The 17,322-nt window shown below is 33.2% G+C and overlaps 1 protein-coding gene across 2 annotated transcripts in view; it reads left to right on the top strand.

The window, feature by feature from the left end:
* Positions 1-7,157: 7,157 nt before the first annotated feature.
* LOC115890471 (cytosolic carboxypeptidase Nna1-like) overlaps positions 7,158-17,322 on the top strand; it is a 109,743-nt gene continuing 99,578 nt past the window's right edge. For both annotated transcript variants that reach the window (XM_030910711.1, XM_030910712.1), the window contains exon 1: positions 7,158-7,302. The gene's annotated coding sequence lies outside the window, so the exon portion shown is untranslated. The remainder of the gene's footprint in view (positions 7,303-17,322) is intronic.

Genomic DNA, 17,322 nt, shown 5'->3' with positions numbered 1-17,322 from the left:
TTGATAGGACGTCAATCTGCTACAACTATGAACTCATAACTTAAATTTTAATTTTCACTTCGTGACCTGATCGTCAGTTCAGTACTGTTTTGTTTTATAAAAAACTTAATTAAAATGGGACATAAGAAGGTACATATAAAACTAAATTTAAATATACATCGACATATATTACCGATAGTTTATCCACTCCCTCGTTTATTTATATTATAGAGGGCGGCACAAGCTAGACTCTAGGATGACTAAATTAGGCAATCTTGCGACTAGTATTCTACCTGTATTAAGGCCGAACTGCGACTTTATTGGTCGGTATACGACTACTCGAACTTCTCCATCTTAACCTCCAAAACAACAAAGTGAAAGCCGCCATGCTGTTAAATAAGAAAATGTTTCGTTCCTAAAATAGCAATTTTTGCTTTTGAATACATTAACTTGAAATATTTGACCCTAAAAACACGCGGAAACAATTTTTTCGACTGCGAGTAAATTATTCTCATTTTGCTAAAAAAAAATTCAAGAAAATTTTTAAAACTTCTTTAAATTTTTAAGGCCCATTAGTATTTTTTTCAAAGTAGAAACAATACATTTATCAATAAAGTTGTTTGCGTTTAACTTTTTTGCCTTGGGTAACGAGTTACAGAGTCGGTTAAAAGTGTTTCAATAATTATGATCTTCAGACATCCTCCACACTTAAATACTTTTGTTTTGTTTTCCTTCACTGCCATCGACATATGTCTCTAACTAAATCTTAAAAATAATATTTTTACTATAATTATCCCAATTTAGGATAAAACGCGACTTAGACGCCATATATTAGTTTGTATTTCTGTGAATTAGGATTTTAAACAACGTTGCAGTTTGTACTAAATTAGGCTGCTAGCCAACGTCGGTATCCAACGTCGTTTCGACCCAAAAATTATTCTCCAAACTAGTGCAGACTAGGGTTGGCAAGAGGTTGTGCCGACGTTGCACCCCGACGTTTGGTCGCGTGACACAACGTTGTCCCGACGTCCAAATGCTGCTTGGGTCAACATTATGACGGCGACGTGAAATAGATAGGGATAATTTCTGATTTTTGCCATTGACTCGCTGCGGTAGGAATTTGTTGAAATCGACTGAAATGCACCAAGCCTATAGTAATTAATAACTACTATTACATAAACTGGTGCTTAATAAAACGATGCCTACGCGCACCTATTCGCCGTTTTAAAACTGTGCGCGTAGGATGCATCGCGGCTACCATCCTGGCGAGCAGCGCGACCAGCATCTTGGCGAGCATCGCATCGAGATGCCTCACTATGTTTGCGCCCTTAACGTTCTTAACGGAAAGTTTATCTCTTTCCGTCGTCGCGTCGGATGCAAAAAAATACAAAGAATAAAGAAAAAAAAAACTATTTAAAATTCAACTATTCGAGAACACTTTATTTTTTTAAAACAGATACGTCTACAAAAACCGTTGACGTTCTGTTAAAATTACATTATATCAAGTTAAACTTTAAAATTAGCAATTACTACTTAATAAGGTAAAACCAAAAAGCCCCAAACTTTCTGTATGGTTATTTTTAATTTTTACGTATGTTATGTTTATTTATGTTATGTTCTTTAAAATCAAAGAAGCGATTGCCATACATTACTAACATCTACAGATGCATGAGCAATACATTTATTTTTATTAAATTGTATTAAAAAATCTCTTCTTTCATTATAATTTTGGCGTTATTAAAATTTATTCTGTGCCCTGTGTTCCATGAATTCTGACAAATCTTAGATTTTAAGGGTCTAGATGTTTCACCAATGTAAAATTTATCGTATTCACATCACATGTTGTTTTGTATATTACATTTTTTGTTTGTTGTTCTGTATTCATTGGTTTAGTATGCGATAAAATGGATCTAAGTGTATTTTGTGATTTGAAAGGTGTTCGTATGTTATATTGTTTTCCTATCATTCTTATTCTTTCCGAAACGCCTCGTATGTATGGAATTGTAAGTTGTATATATTGTGTATTGTTATCATTGTGTCTATGATTTGGGGTTTGTATTTCGTTTAATGTTTTGTCAATAAAATATGGTAATTGTCAATAAACATATTATTTTTGCCCTATCATATAAATTTTTTATAACACCTTTCTTTACATTTATACTGTGATTAGATGTGAAATTTAAGTATCTATCAGATAGATTTGTGGGTTTTCTGTAAACATCTAAAATTAGTTTATTTTGAAACTTTGACACTAAAACCAATATTAAGTGTTATTCAATACATATTGTATGCATATTTTCAATCCGTCGATATTGGTCCCGCAGCAACAATATTTACTTTTCATTATTTTTCCAGTTATTTTCCATAAATGTAATAAAAGCGGTAAATGAAAAACACTGTAAATTTCAAAAGCGAAGGCGTAATGGTCTGTCAAGAAGCTCATAACAATTTCAGCGAATTTTAAACCCTGACGAAATCATCAATCGACAGATAATATCGTATGCAAATTTACTTTCTATTTCCTAAAATTGTTTTTCTTACTTCTCTCACAATCAACTACTATTTTATGTTCTGTTCAACCAAAAATGTAGAGAACCACGTGTACGAGTTTTTATTAAATACTACATTGAGTAATTTAGGCTATAGAACTTTGTGCTGTGAACTTAAGCTTCTTATAAATCTTAACATCTTATGAGCATGCCGGGTGGCATGGCGTCTCAAAAGTGGCTCTCCCCTATAACTTTTCAATTTTTTCAGAAAAAAAAACGAGATTTGGTATGTTAGTACTTGACATAAATTAGGATTGATTGACGTGCAACACATTGACATGTTCATTCCACAACAACTTATTTAATTGTTTTTGGTCACTTCCTGTTTTACCTAAAATGACTATAACTTTTGATTTTTTAAATGGCACCCTTGGTATATTTTTACTTTATTCGTTAGAAAATGACACTCTGAATAGAATGACATATCACATGTCAACTTTTGACATTTTTGCTATAAAAAAGCTAAAAAAGTGTCATACCTATATTGTTGCAACATAAGTGTCAAAACATGTTTTCATATTTTGTGGAGAGGACTTAATACTTTGGCCAATTAATAGCATTATAAACATGTTTAAAGGTTGTCGTTGGACTTGGAGTAAGGCAGATTAATAAAATTGCCTTTAGCTGTTGATTGAAACAATGGGGAAGATATGCAACCTAATGGGCAAATTCGTGACAAGGCTTATTTGATTTCCCCTTACGTCTCAAGTGGTCTACGGTGGAGCCTCTACTCGTTCTGCAGCCAACACATAAGACACATCATTTCCTCTAATTCTGCTAGCGAAGGCATGTCGAAGACGGTGTGGAACTGAAAGCGACAGTATTGCCATATTAAAATGTGTAATTTCTGTAATTTTTGACGAAAATATCTTTTTATGAAAAATTCGCGTTTATGTATTGAGAATTTATTCGTTAAACATAGAATAAACAACAAAAATAGAAATTGTTTTATTGGTACTGAATATTTTCTTTGATCGAAAAAAGGTCGTTTCGTTGACTTGGATATGACGACTATAGACATTTACCGTAATATTTTACATATGAAATAACAGGCGATCTTCATTTCCAAGCCAACTCTTAAGCCGTTCTTTGTTTAATCATTATTATATTAAATTGTTTAATGATAGAAAATCCGTATAATTAACGTAATGTACCCAAAATCCGTAAATCTACGGATTAATCCGTTGTTCTGGCAACACTGTCTCCGTTAACCACTCACTCTGTCGACTGAAAGCAGAACTACGGGACAGTATTCTTTATCCGCTGCGTTGTAAACGACTATTAGTGCGCAAAGGCGCAGAGCTAAACTAAATCTCGGACAGGTTGACTAGCGGCGACGGTATCGCCAGCTACATATCGGACAGGTTTTGTGCCACGAAATCGCCCATAAGGTTGCGCATCTTTTTATTTCTTCAGTCAACGGTTTAACTCATCAAGCAAATCGAAACCGATAAAATACCAGAAAACAACTTTTAATCGGGCTACACAGTTGTTCTAACAAGAGAAACAAAGTCAGTGGGATATAATAAACACAGTTTTTATTTAGTTTTTATTTAGACAATTACTCCAGTGATAGCCCATATGCATGTCCCTGTCGACACTTTTATAGCATTAAAATACATATGTAACACTTATAGTAACTTTTACCGTCAAAATTTTATTTGAATCGCTGAAGACAGTTGGAAAGAAATTATAATAAATCGAATAAAAAAGAAGACTTTAACGCCCGAAACAAAGTAGAATCGGAGAGATTGCACGTTTTTTGATACACCCTGTATAATCAGTAGCGACGCGTGGTTCAATACTTTAGGGGTGCATAATCTTAGAAAAACCATTTTGTCACACAAAATGCCTGTGTGCTAAAACTGATTTTAAATATTGCAGGCTAGTTTTAATTATAAAAATAAATATGGCTACTTAAATATTTTTTAGTCTATGTAGATTTAAATCAAACCAGTCAAAGACAGATGTTTTATTAAAAAACCTTACAAATTTTTAAGTGACTGTTATTAAAATGTCTATTCCAAACATAACCATGTCGTTATAAAACAAAACATACTGGAGAATATTACATTTCTTTATATTGAGATAGGACAGTTTTTTTCCACTCTTTTACAATATACCTAACTAATGATTTATAGTAATTTTATAAAATATACCATAATATTTACAATTATATGTCAATTATAAATTTCGATGGTGTCAAAAAGATTGCTTTGTGCTGACTAACGATCTTTCTGTATTCACTTTTATTTTTTTTTATTTCCCAAAAATAACACTGTTGCGATGAGCAATCCAAATAGTCATCGTTTGAAGTTATTGCTCTTTGTAGTACAGGCAAAATAAGGTTAATTTAATTTTGCTTGAATATCTTTTCGTATTTTTCTAAGCGAATGTTATATTTCTCAAAGTAAGTATATTTATCTTTAGATAACAATATACAAAAAAAATGTCCGCCATATGATCGAAAAGAAAACTGTGCCAGTTGAAGTCTTGATCGTTGGAGGATTCCCATTCCAGGTTACGGAAGGAGTCTTCCAGGTTCTTCAGTTCCGCTTTAAGTTGGTTTCCAGTTGGTTTCTTGGAAAAGCTGAATAGTTCTGGTCCAGTTAGTTGGAGTGTTCGCTCCTTTTCTAGCTAGATCGTTTGCTTTTTCATTGCCTTCTATCCCTTGGTGAGCCAGGCACCCAGAGTAGGAGGATTTTATTTTCTTTGCCAAATTTGTTCAGCTTCTCTATGCATTCTTTAACAAACTTCGAATTAATGATTACTGAGTTGATCGCTTTTAGTGCTGCTTGACTATCGGATAATATGGCTATTTCCTATTTTTGATAGTTCCTTATCTAAGATAAATTGTACACATATTTCGATAGCGTGTATTTCTTAATTGCGTAGATATATAAGATACCGTACGATCGAAGAAAAACGGTGTCCAGTTGGCTTAGAAATGACGATCGATGACAAATCCCATATCATTTTCTAATAAAATAACAGCAATCTTCATTTCATAGCCATCGCTCACGCTGTTTTTTTCCCTAGATCTTATACACATGGTCAAAATTATTGCATATATCGTTCAAAAATATACGGAAAGGACTTTAAAGAATCTTTTTTAATCAATAGCTTTGATAATATGTAATAAACATTTTGTTTGTTAAAATGGATATGGTAAAGAATGTTTATCGTTCAGACCCAATATTATTACAAATTCTTGCACATTTCGATTTGTGGCTCTTGGGTTTTAGAAGAAATTTGACCATTGTTTTGGCCTTAAATGCCTAGAAACACTATTTCACAGTTTAATAGAGTCAGAATAGTAACACTGTCTCAACACACGGGCTACCGGCAAGTTGCAATAGCTGAAATTGTATGAGTTAACCAAAGCGATGTTTCGCGAATATTAAAAAAGATCAGGTAGACGAACGAGGTTACAGACTGGCCTGGAAGAGGTAGAAAGAGAGAGACTACTTCTGTGCAAGACCGTCAAATATCCCTAATTGCACGACGCAATCCCCTACTTTCTAGTACTGCTATTAAAAATGAGTTAGCTCGCCTTGAAGGAGTAGATGTTTTAAGAAAGACCATAGCAAGAAGACTCCATAACAGAGGATTGCACAGGCCTCTACGTGTTCCGAAGCTTAATTTACAGCACAAAATTACGCGACTACAATGGGCTGAGGAGATGAGAGCAAATGGACCTAATTGGAATTTCGTCATGTTTAGTGATGCGGGCGAGAATAGGCCTAGTGTCAGACTCGCGACGAACTTTGGTCTTAAGAGCATCTGGAAGCACGCTTGAATGCAGCTCAACCCCGTGTTCCGTTTCAGGGGGAAGCATTATGGTATGGACAAGTATAATGCATGGAACTCGAACTCCTCTTGTTTTTATTGATGGCACAATGACAGGTGCCTCATATCTTAGAGACGTTTTAGAGCCTATTATGCGTCCATTTCGAGGGGCAGTGGGGGATGAATTTGTTTACATGGACGATAATGCTCCTCCCCATCGCACTTCAGCGGTTCGCGAATTTTGTGAGGAAGAGGGTATAAGGGGGAAAACTGTGGTGGCCACCGATGGTCTTCAGATATGAATGTGATCGAGCATGCTTGGGACATGCTAAAACCCCATATTGCCAAAAGTAATGATCCCCGTACTTTAAATGAATTGAAAATTGCTGCGCGCAAAACATGTGAAGCCTCAACATCTTCTGAACAACGTAATTAAGAGCATGCCACGTCGTCTCACAGCTTGCATTGAGGCTCGAGGAGGCAATACTATACTTTTGTGTTTTTTCTCTTTAAAAATTAAATATCATTTTTTATTTCTACAAAAACCAGATACAACGCTTCAAACATTTGCCAAAACAGTCTTTGCTTATTATCTCAAAACAACGTTTTTGGGATAAGGCGGGTTTTGCAAATTGATGCCTCATTTATATAAAAATTATATGAATTTTTAATAAGTAACGAATTAAATTTTACTTTTACTGGACTAATACGATTGGAGTTTTGGAATTGAGGCTCCCCGGTTTATACGTGCCAGGTGATTGGTGAGTTGCCAAAAAATTAGTTTTGAATCCGCTTGCCAGCTACTTAAATTTATGATTTTCCTTTGCTTTCTTTTCATTATGTTTTCGGACGTACACAAAAATTGTTTACATCGAGTAATCGCCAGAGTATTACTATAAAACAAGCAATTGTTGTTCGGATGTGGTAGTGTATACACTTTCGGTAAACAACTGTTTTGAACTGAGTATTGGGAGTTACTTTTGCAGTAAGTACAATGTTTTTTTTTAATTTAAGATAAATTTTCCATACGGGTTAATTATTATTTATTTATTTAATTAAAGTCGATATTAATACATCTCTAAGTATCAACATTTGATTTCATATTTTACTTTACATATTTATTTTTTTATATCTTCGAGCCCTTAGATCCAGACTAATTTAATTTTGCTATGTTCTGATAATGTATTTAGAGCACGCACAATCGCAACAAACCAATATTTAGATAGTAATACAAATTTTTATGTAAAATATCGTAATTTGACAGTCTGGTACTGAATAGGCTGTGACTATAACTATAATTAATTTTAAATTATAACAAATATCAAATATCTTTATGTAAGAGATAAATACCTACATTCATAACGTTTTGGCCCAGTTAAATTTCTGAATTAATGGAAAACTTGTGTTGTTATAATTAAAATTAATTTGTTCAAGAAAATGTCAAAATTTCATGTCGCATGAAAGCCAAACATTTAGACCGTCAATTAATTTTTATGAAAAATTGCTTTTGCTTCGTATAAGTCATCTTCAGGTAATGTATAGCTGTGAGTCAGTTTATTTTGTTGGTTTTGTTTAACTTTAATCCGACTGAAATAATGGGTATTGTTACAGAGGAAAAAAGATTAAAACTTAAGATAGAGATTCATATTTAGCTTAAGGTGCGTACTTACTGAGCGAACGAATGCCGAATGAACAAAGAACTCCGAATGATTCGTCAAGTGTGTACGTAAATGCGAAAGCGAATCGAACGGCATTTTTAAGTTCGGTTCGCCGTCGCCTGCGTTCGGTCGGTGAGCGGTACATCAAAGAGATTCGCAGTTCGGTGTTGACGAGATTCGCGGGTTTTTAATTTTTTGGGGGAACTCCGAATCCGAATTTTTATTATTTGCATTTGGAGGCTGTGTTTTTTGGTGGAATTGCTTCTCAAAAGTTTGTTGACTTTTTGCAAATTTTTTCACTGATTCTTCCAAGTAAAAATTCAAAATCTGTAGGAGATATTCTACAAAAATTAATGAACTGTCCCAGATCTCTTCTTAAATCAATTAAAAGGTCCAGTCCCCTATATTTATCCCGATTTTGATAAACCTTTGACATCCAATGTTTTCTTTTCCTTTTTTGTTTTTTTTTTTGCTTTTAGTGATCCCGCAATAATTATAAAAGCTGATGCCGCTATAATTTTGTCACACATTTTTTCTGCTAAACGAACTCACAAACCGACGAAGCCAAGCAAACAGCGAACTTTCGGCATTCGTTTCGGATTCGCTCATTGGTAGGGTACTTGAATTACGGCCGAACGAACCCAGAACCTTCGTTGTTCGGACTTCGTTGTTCGTTCGGCATTCGTTCGCTCAGTGAGTACGCACCTTTAGAGAAGTGAAAATATTTCAACTTTTTCTCCTTTTTTGAGTTATAACTCAAAGAAACTAAAGGCTTTGACACAAGTTTTAACTTGTCTTGGCACCTTCAATCTACTGAAGTGTTCGTTGGGGAAACAGTGTCTTGTTAAAAACCCTGTGACAATCCTGGTCATAACTAAATGTTGAATTTTTTTCTACAATTTTAAATTTCTTTTTTCGATTTTCGATATAGCAGCTCAAGGCAAGAATTTTGTATTTAGTAATAAGGGTAATATACAGGGTCGTCCGAACTGCATTCCGGAAACATTGGCAGCATATTCTGCAGATAAAAATAAGTAAAAAGTTCGTATAAATGTATGTCCTAAAATGCTTAGTTTTGGAGATATAGGATGTAGAAGTTTAATTTTTATTTCGATTTTTTCCAAATAATTTCTGCAGTAACGTCAACATTTTGATGAAAATTGGCATCTGGGAGTTATTTGACATGAGAAATTTAATTTTGATGTCAATATGACTCCTATTTGTAGAGGGCGCTACCTACATATGTTTTAACTGTCTTTGAAAAAAATCGCTTGGTAAAAATCGCTATGAGTGACCGTTCTCAAGATATTTAGAATTTAAATAATCAATACATGTCTATTATTGACAAAAAATAAACATGTCGAGTAGATAGTTATTTGACTGAAATAATAAATTCGGGAAATTTGTTATTTTTTAAATTAATCATAAATTTTTCTGCGAAGAAACGACGATAAAAAAGTTTCTGTTGAACTTTTGGCACAAAAACATTTCAAATTTATGATTTCAGTCTAATAACTATTTAGTCAACATGTTTAATTTATGTCAATGATGACAGGTATTGATAATTTTGATTCCAAATAGCTCGAGAACCATTATTCGTAGCTATTTTTTCCAAGAGACCTTTTTTACGTAGAAAATATCGTAAATGTATATTGTTTTACTCAGTAGTTTCATACAGGTAGAAACAAAAAGTTATTACTCTTCAAACCAGTTAAATAATATGTAGGTGGCGCCCTCTACAAGTAAGAGTCATATTGACATCAAAATCAAATTTCTCATGCCAAAAAACTCCTAGACACCAATTTTCATCCAAATATTTATGTTACTTCATAAATTATTTGGAAAAAATCGAAATAAAAATGAAATTTCTACACCCTATATCTCCGAAACTAAACATTTTAGGACGTACATCTATACGATTTTTTTTACTTATTTTTATCTGCAGAATATGCTGCCGAAGTTTCCGGAATACAGTTTGGACCACCCTGTATACTAAAAACTGAGAGAAACTTTGTTTACCTTTAAAAATATATAAACAAGGCTTTTACTTAAAGATCTGACTGATATGACACAAATATATACCTTAGTTTATGGCTCATAGATGCCGTTCAAACAGTAGCACTTAACCGTTAACTGTAAACTATAATTTCCAGCTATAAAGGCTACCAGTGCAATTTTTGAAACTGTCTGTTATTTTAATATTTCCCATTTATTATTCATGTCAAGGAGTCATGAGGACGGCTTTAAAATATTAAATAAAATTTGGCATTCCGAAGATTGTGCCAGGAAAAATATACATTGCTGTCGTGAAAAAAAGCAGTCGGCCTATTATAATTATGTGCGTTAAGTGAAGATAAAACGCAACTTTAAAAATTTGGCAACTGACTTGACAGGGTTAAGTTGAAAAATGTTATTTTTTTCAATTTTACAAAAGAAAATGAAAAATAGCTCTTAAGCATGATCGACAGGATTTATAATATTGATTACCACAAGTCATCTGTTATAGAGGTTTCGGGGAACTATCCTATTATAATATATTCATGTTAAATGTATATTTGTGTAACTAGTGCATAAAGAACATATTTATTTTGTTGTACGACGCATGAGTTTTGCAATCATCAGTGCCGGACTTCAGGCCAACGCCAACTAGGCCCGGGCCTGGGGCGGCAGATTTTTAGCGGCGGCAAATTTTGAGCATACCAAAATATTTATCTTTTTTTTAACTTTTATTTGTTCATAAAATATTTCGAATATAGCCTTAGCCGATTACATATTTATTTACTTAACTATTATTATTAACTATTATTATTGTTTAAATATATAATTCGCTTCCAGTGAAATAAAATCCACGTTGGAGTCAATTTCTGAAGATGATACCGAAAAGCCTAAAACCCGATTAGATGCTTCTAGTCTCCTTAAACAATTCAAAAGCCTAGAAATGGGTTTTATGGCGGTATTTTGGACAGACGTTTTAAATAGATTAGATGCGGTCAATAAAAAGCTTTAAATGGTGGATATTGATCTACAACTTGCTGCAGATTTATATAGCTCATTGGAAAAATATTTTTCTGAAATTAGAAATCTAGATAATACTAAATCATTTGAGGAATATCAAAGAAGGGACATAGAATTGTTCGGTGAGAAAGAATATGCGGCAGATAAAAAGAGAAAAGTGAAACGGAAACGACAATTTGACGAAACCAGTGATAATGAAATTCTATTTAACGTTAGGGACGATTTTAGGATAAATGTATTTAATGTTATTATTAATAAATTAATCCTTGAAATTTGCCTACAATGACTTTTCAACCGAATTTGGTTTCTTTAGTGATTTATCTACTTTAAGTATTGACGACATTACCGATAAGTCCAAACATTTGATAACCTGTTTCAATCCAAATAATTTAGATGAGTCAATGCCTAATGAATTAATACATTTTCGTGAATTTATAAAATGCATTAAGTCAGCAAAACCATCTGTTAGAGAGCTTCTTAAAATAATTTATGAAAAAAAAAACGCTCAAGACCTGTTTCCAAATACTTTCATAGCATTAAGAATCTTCACATGTACTTTTATTACTAACTGTTCTGCTGAACGCTCGTTTTCTGCATTGAAACGTATTAAAACTTATTTACGGTCCACTATGGAAACAGAACGTCTAAATCATTTGGCAGTTTTACATATTGAGTCCGACCTTTTAAAAACTATCAATTACGATGAAATAATTGATAATTTTGCGAACAAAAAAGTACGTAGGAAACCTCTGTAGGCATATCAACAAACCTTATAGTTTTGTTGTTCGTTTGTTGTCATTTTATATGAATATTTTAATATTTATTCTATGTTCTGTGTTGATCTGTTTTATCGGTCTATTCTGTTGTTGGTACTGTATTCAAATAAATGTTTTTTATATCCTTAATTTTTTTAATTAAAAAAAATGTTAAGGGGCGGCAATTTTTTTTTAGCCTGGGGCGGCAACTTCATTAAGTCCGGCCCTGGCAATCATGCTGAGTGCAACAAATATGCTTTTTGTACAACATTTTTTCTACTATCCAACTGAAATTCTTATTTAAATGTTTATTAAAATGATTTTCAGTAATTCAAAGAATAATATTGCACTAACAATGACACTTTTTTTAATAACTTTTTTTGAGTTAATTTTAATTTTTCCAGAACGATGCTGCGAGGTGTTCAGTGTTGGTACTTGGTTTATCTTGCAGCGTTTGACAGATTTTTACAAATTTTTCTCTTTAGGTAAAGTCGTCATTAATAATGTCAAGGTGTTTTTTGCACTAGTGTAACAATTTGACTTTTAAAACAGTAGATAGTGTAAAAGTAGGTACTTTTTGCAAGATCGTAGAAAAATTAATTTTTTATATAATTTGGTTTAATCATCAAATCTGTTGCAAATAAACATGTTTCAGATATAAATATTCTAAGGAATATTGTATTTCATTTTCATTTTTCAATTCACGATTTACTGCACATACTTGACTACTATACTACATACTGACTCACTAAGAGTTTACTTTTAGTGGTTATTCTATTAAACTATATATAATACGCAAAGAAGAAAGCCAAATGAGTAGGGGTTGAAAAGCGCAAGGAAGGGTCTCGTTGTAATGCCAACCGCTTTGAATTAACCACACAGTTGCAACATGTTCGATGTAGATTGTATGGGAGCAGGAAAGTTTAATGACAGTGACATTATAGATCTATTGTATCCCCCTTTCTTGAGGCATAATTCATAATACAGTCTCAGGGCTTTGACAAAAGCCAGTATTTGAGACGGTTTGACAGAGGTTAGTTCTTCATCTCCGATATCAGTCGTACCAAAGTTTATGGCACGAATGGCTATCGTCTCGGCACACTCGGTGATGAGATGTTCTGGTGTTTCCCTATTTTCCCCACAGAATCTGCATTCGCCGTTTAATCTACCGAGATATTCATTCGGAAAAGAGTGTTCTTATTACAGTTGGGGGTTGGAACTTTTCGTATTACAACAGCAAAAAGAACAGTAAATCACCACAATACACAAAAACACTTTTACTTTTGCACTGGATGCGCGTTTCGCTAACCAAATCTCAATCAGTTTTAATCATCTGCTGATGATGCTAACATGGTTAGCAAAACTTTTCTTGAGGTATGATTACAAAGTTTCTTATAATTTTCGTCAGAACACTTCAAACCATCTGACTACGGATACCCCAAACCGCGCTAAGACCAGCTGCCTTTGGTAATAACTTACCTACCTCTTCTTGATATAGGATTTTTTTAATTTTCTTATCAAACAAACAAATTCAGATGTTGAACGTAGAATGTATGGAAGGGGGTTATAACTGTCACCAAACTAACCAGCTCGAGAAGGCTGGTTTTCTTGGTTTCAAATCAAGCAAATATTGGAAGTTCGAGTGAAATTCTCATTTAATTTCTAAAATTTGTAATAATATTTTGTATTTACATCCAAAAGCAATTAATGGAGGTAGGCAGTAAAGGTAAATAAATTTCATTAACTAAATAGAATGACTTTTTAGGACCATTTAAACTTATCATGCAGCCATTGTTTTTTAAAGCCAGGAACATTTAAAGAAATCATGAAAAATAAGACAACAAGTAATCATGAATGTTTTGTAAGCTATAAAAATATAAATATTGATTAGATTTGTTTATTTATTATTGATCTGTTTTAATATTGGACCTGCAAATCTTTACTTGAGCTTTCTAACGAGTTTAACAGTTTATTAATAAAGTACTTTTCAATATTAAACTACATTGAAAAGAAGAAGCAAACGTAACAGCAGAGAATAGGTACATTAAAAATGCATAAAAGATAAATTTTATAATAGAGGTATTGAAATTTAGAAAACTTCAACATTTGACGTTTCCACTATTTTACCAAACCGTTCCGTATCAAACCGATGTTTTTCAGGAACCGCTCTTTACCGTAGTTTACCGGTCTGGTTCGCCTAGTTTTGCAACGGAATACAGCCTCAGTGATGAGGTGTTCTGGTGTTCTCCCATTTTTACCACAGAATCTGCATTTACCATTGTTTCTTAGCTTCAATCTACTGAGTAGTTTGTTGAGAAGACATCAGTTCCCGTCAGAGCAAATTCAGAGGAAAAAAGATTTTATGCGCCTCCATAGCTAGATGTGGCAAAAAACATTTTAATGTGTTTATTTTTTTAAAGTTTGATGCCTTCTAACGGACAAACAAAACACTTTTGTATTGAGGTAAATTGTGTCCAATAAACTTATCTTGATTCTAAAAATGCGAAGTAGTTCTATGTCCACGGAATATTGGGACACCCTGTATTTTATGTTCCGTCACGAAAATTTTGTCGGAAAACTTCAGATTCGGATTCAGCACCCCAAAAAACATAAGAATGCAATAAATTAGAACCACCCTAAAACTTCCCACCAAAAATAGAGTTTAACGAGACTATATCGTTATTGCAGTATCTAGAATTAAAAGCAATATTTCAGCGACACAAATAAAACAGGAATAACAATTTCTATTTCTAGTTTCTCTAGAACAATAAAATTTAAACCTAAACCCATCGTAAATTACTTTACGAGTTTATACAAAATTCTCCATTGTACGTCTAGCCCACGAACTTTTAAGAAAACTATTCCGACTAAATTGCGAGAACGATATAAATTGGGTGCACTATTTAGCATCGTGGATAACGAAATATGTCATACCGTTCGAAAGATTTATATGACCAGATATCTTGCAAATGCCTTGCCACGACTGTGGTGATTTGAGGGACACGTGTAGGCTATTTTAACTATACTCTGTTTTTTTTCTCAGGTAAGATTTCGACAGACGATGACAGAAGAAAAGCAGATGACGTCCCATACCAATCTATTTATTTTACTAAAAAAAGTTTCTAATAATTTTTAAGTTATCTATGGATGGGTTTAAATATAAATCCGTCATGCGTCGTGTCTTATTGTTTTTAACCAGTTTTATTGGTTTATTTAAAAATGACAGATCGTATTTCAATTTTATTGGTTTGATGGAACGATGAACGACAAACGGACGCCGATGCGTATGAACTCGCCTTTAGATTTTGTCATTTTTGACGCTTGTCAAAGTCTTGCCAAATTATAGGTTATAATTTTGTGTCAACTTTTGTTAAATACCCTGCGTTTTGGAAGATGATGCATTTTGATTCGTATTATTACGTGTGTTTTGTGTCTTTTGAAGTCAAGTGGAGGAAAAATCGAGTGAAAATTAACTGTAGACCCAGAGCACAGTTTATGGTTAATACTCGCTGCCCAGGCAGAAAGTCTTATACACCAATGAAGTTGCCATCGATAAAGTTTGTATACCATTTCGTCGTAGATAAGTGCATCTCGTATATGGTAGAAGGATCAAACTAAACACATACTAAAAACTGGAGTAGCTGTAAAATATCGACATCACACGATAGGTAAATAATGGATTTTAGTACTGCAGAAAAATAATGTCAAAAGGTACTGGTTTAAAAAATTAAGATTAAAGTTAATTAATCAACCTTTAAGGTATAAAATTTGGTAGGTGTTATTATTAATAAAATAGTTTGTTTTATTTACCTATGTTGTTTTATTTATTCCTGTGGAATATTACAAATTTGTATTTGTACATAAGTTATATTGATAAATATAATCATAAATGCGGGTAGTTTCATAAAGCTTGAAAGTAAATAATAGTTCTTTTTATATTTTTTTGGTATGTAGTGTCTTGTTCTTGTTTGTTTTGTATTAACACATACCGTTTTATTAAATAAAATAACTCGATTACATTTTTTCAGTTTTATACAGTTTTTTCACAATATTTTGAAGTAATCACTTGTCATCTTGTCAATCAAATTTTAAATATATCCTGCTATGCGTTCCAGTTGTACCAACTTATTTCTTTGTAAAATAAAATAAACTACTTTGAAATTAAAATGACAGACACATCTATCACTGTCAAGGGATCTTCTCGTTGGACAGACTATAGATAGTACGCGCAACTATGTCAACGACGGATTAATATCATTTCCTTGAAACTTTGTATAATTTAAAACTATCAAATTGGTAAAAGACCGCTTTGAAAATGACACCGTGGAATTTTTGATTCACGTGTATACTTTAATAATTAAATATACCGGGTGTGGCATCGTCGAGCGGAACATAGGAAATCCCAGTCAAGGTAAAAGATAACTGTCAAACGAAGTTGTCATTTCAGAAATTTATCTATTTAGTGCTTTATTATTATTATTAAAAAGTCATACCTACATCGAAAATATTAGCCATGAATTACACTACCGAAGAAAAAGTATTGATGATTAAATGGTATTATCAAGGAAATAGTTATCAAATGGTTTCGGACATGTTTGCTGCTCTGTGTCCGAATAGACCGATACCTGGAAAATCTACAATCGTAAGGAATATCCAGAGATTTGAGACCAAAAAGGTACCCTAATAAATAACTGCAGATGTGAAGCAAGGCAGGAACAAAGAGAAGATGCAAGAAATGATACCGACTTGGAACTTTTATTGTGCGTGGAAGAGAACGATGGAAAGATCAGCACAAGGAAACTTGAGGATGAAATAGGAATAGATCACACTCCAGCGTTTCCAATTTTGAAACGACATTAATACTATTCCTTCAAATATGGAAAGCACCAAGAGCTACGAGATGGGGACGGAATACGGAGGCAGGCGTTTTGTTTGGATATGATGGAAAGAGCAAACACGGATAGGGAAATTTTTAAAAAACATATGTTTCACTGACGAATGCACGTTTACCTTAAATAATGAACCCAATGTTCAAAATTATCGATATTGGAACAAAGAAAACCAACACAGGTTTGTCGAAACATGGACGCAATATCTACAGAAAGTAAATGTTTGGGCAGGGATATTCGGACACAATATTATCGGGCCATTATTTCTTACGCGAAATTTAAATACAGAATATTATTTGGAACTACTCGAAAATTATATTTTACCCGCTTTACATGATGCCGCTAGGGAAAATCAGGAAGTTTGGTACCAAATGGATGGCTGCCCGGCACATAGTACCCTGGCTGTTCGGGAATATTTAGACAATAGTTTTAACCGAAGCGTTATTGGCCTAAATCATACAGTAAATTGGCCAGCAAGGTCTCCTGATATTTTGCCAAATGATTTATTTCTCTGGGCCCATTTAAAAAACAGGATATACAAGGATAAAAAAAACCCAAATCTAGACGAGTTAAAAAATGCTATTTCTGCCGAATACAATAGAATTTCAGTTTACCAACTAGCGAATGTAAGAAGAGAATTTTATGATCGCCTGGGTTATTGTCTAGCAGTCGATGGAGGAATATTTGA

The sequence above is a fragment of the Sitophilus oryzae genome, unplaced genomic scaffold (assembly GCF_002938485.1).
Source record: "Sitophilus oryzae breed Bouriz unplaced genomic scaffold, Soryzae_2.0 scaffold_866_pilon_pilon, whole genome shotgun sequence".
NCBI classification, from domain to species: domain Eukaryota; kingdom Metazoa; phylum Arthropoda; class Insecta; order Coleoptera; family Curculionidae; genus Sitophilus; species Sitophilus oryzae.
Note: the sequence above shows the minus strand (reverse complement) of the source record. Positions and strands in the feature narration are given on the sequence as shown.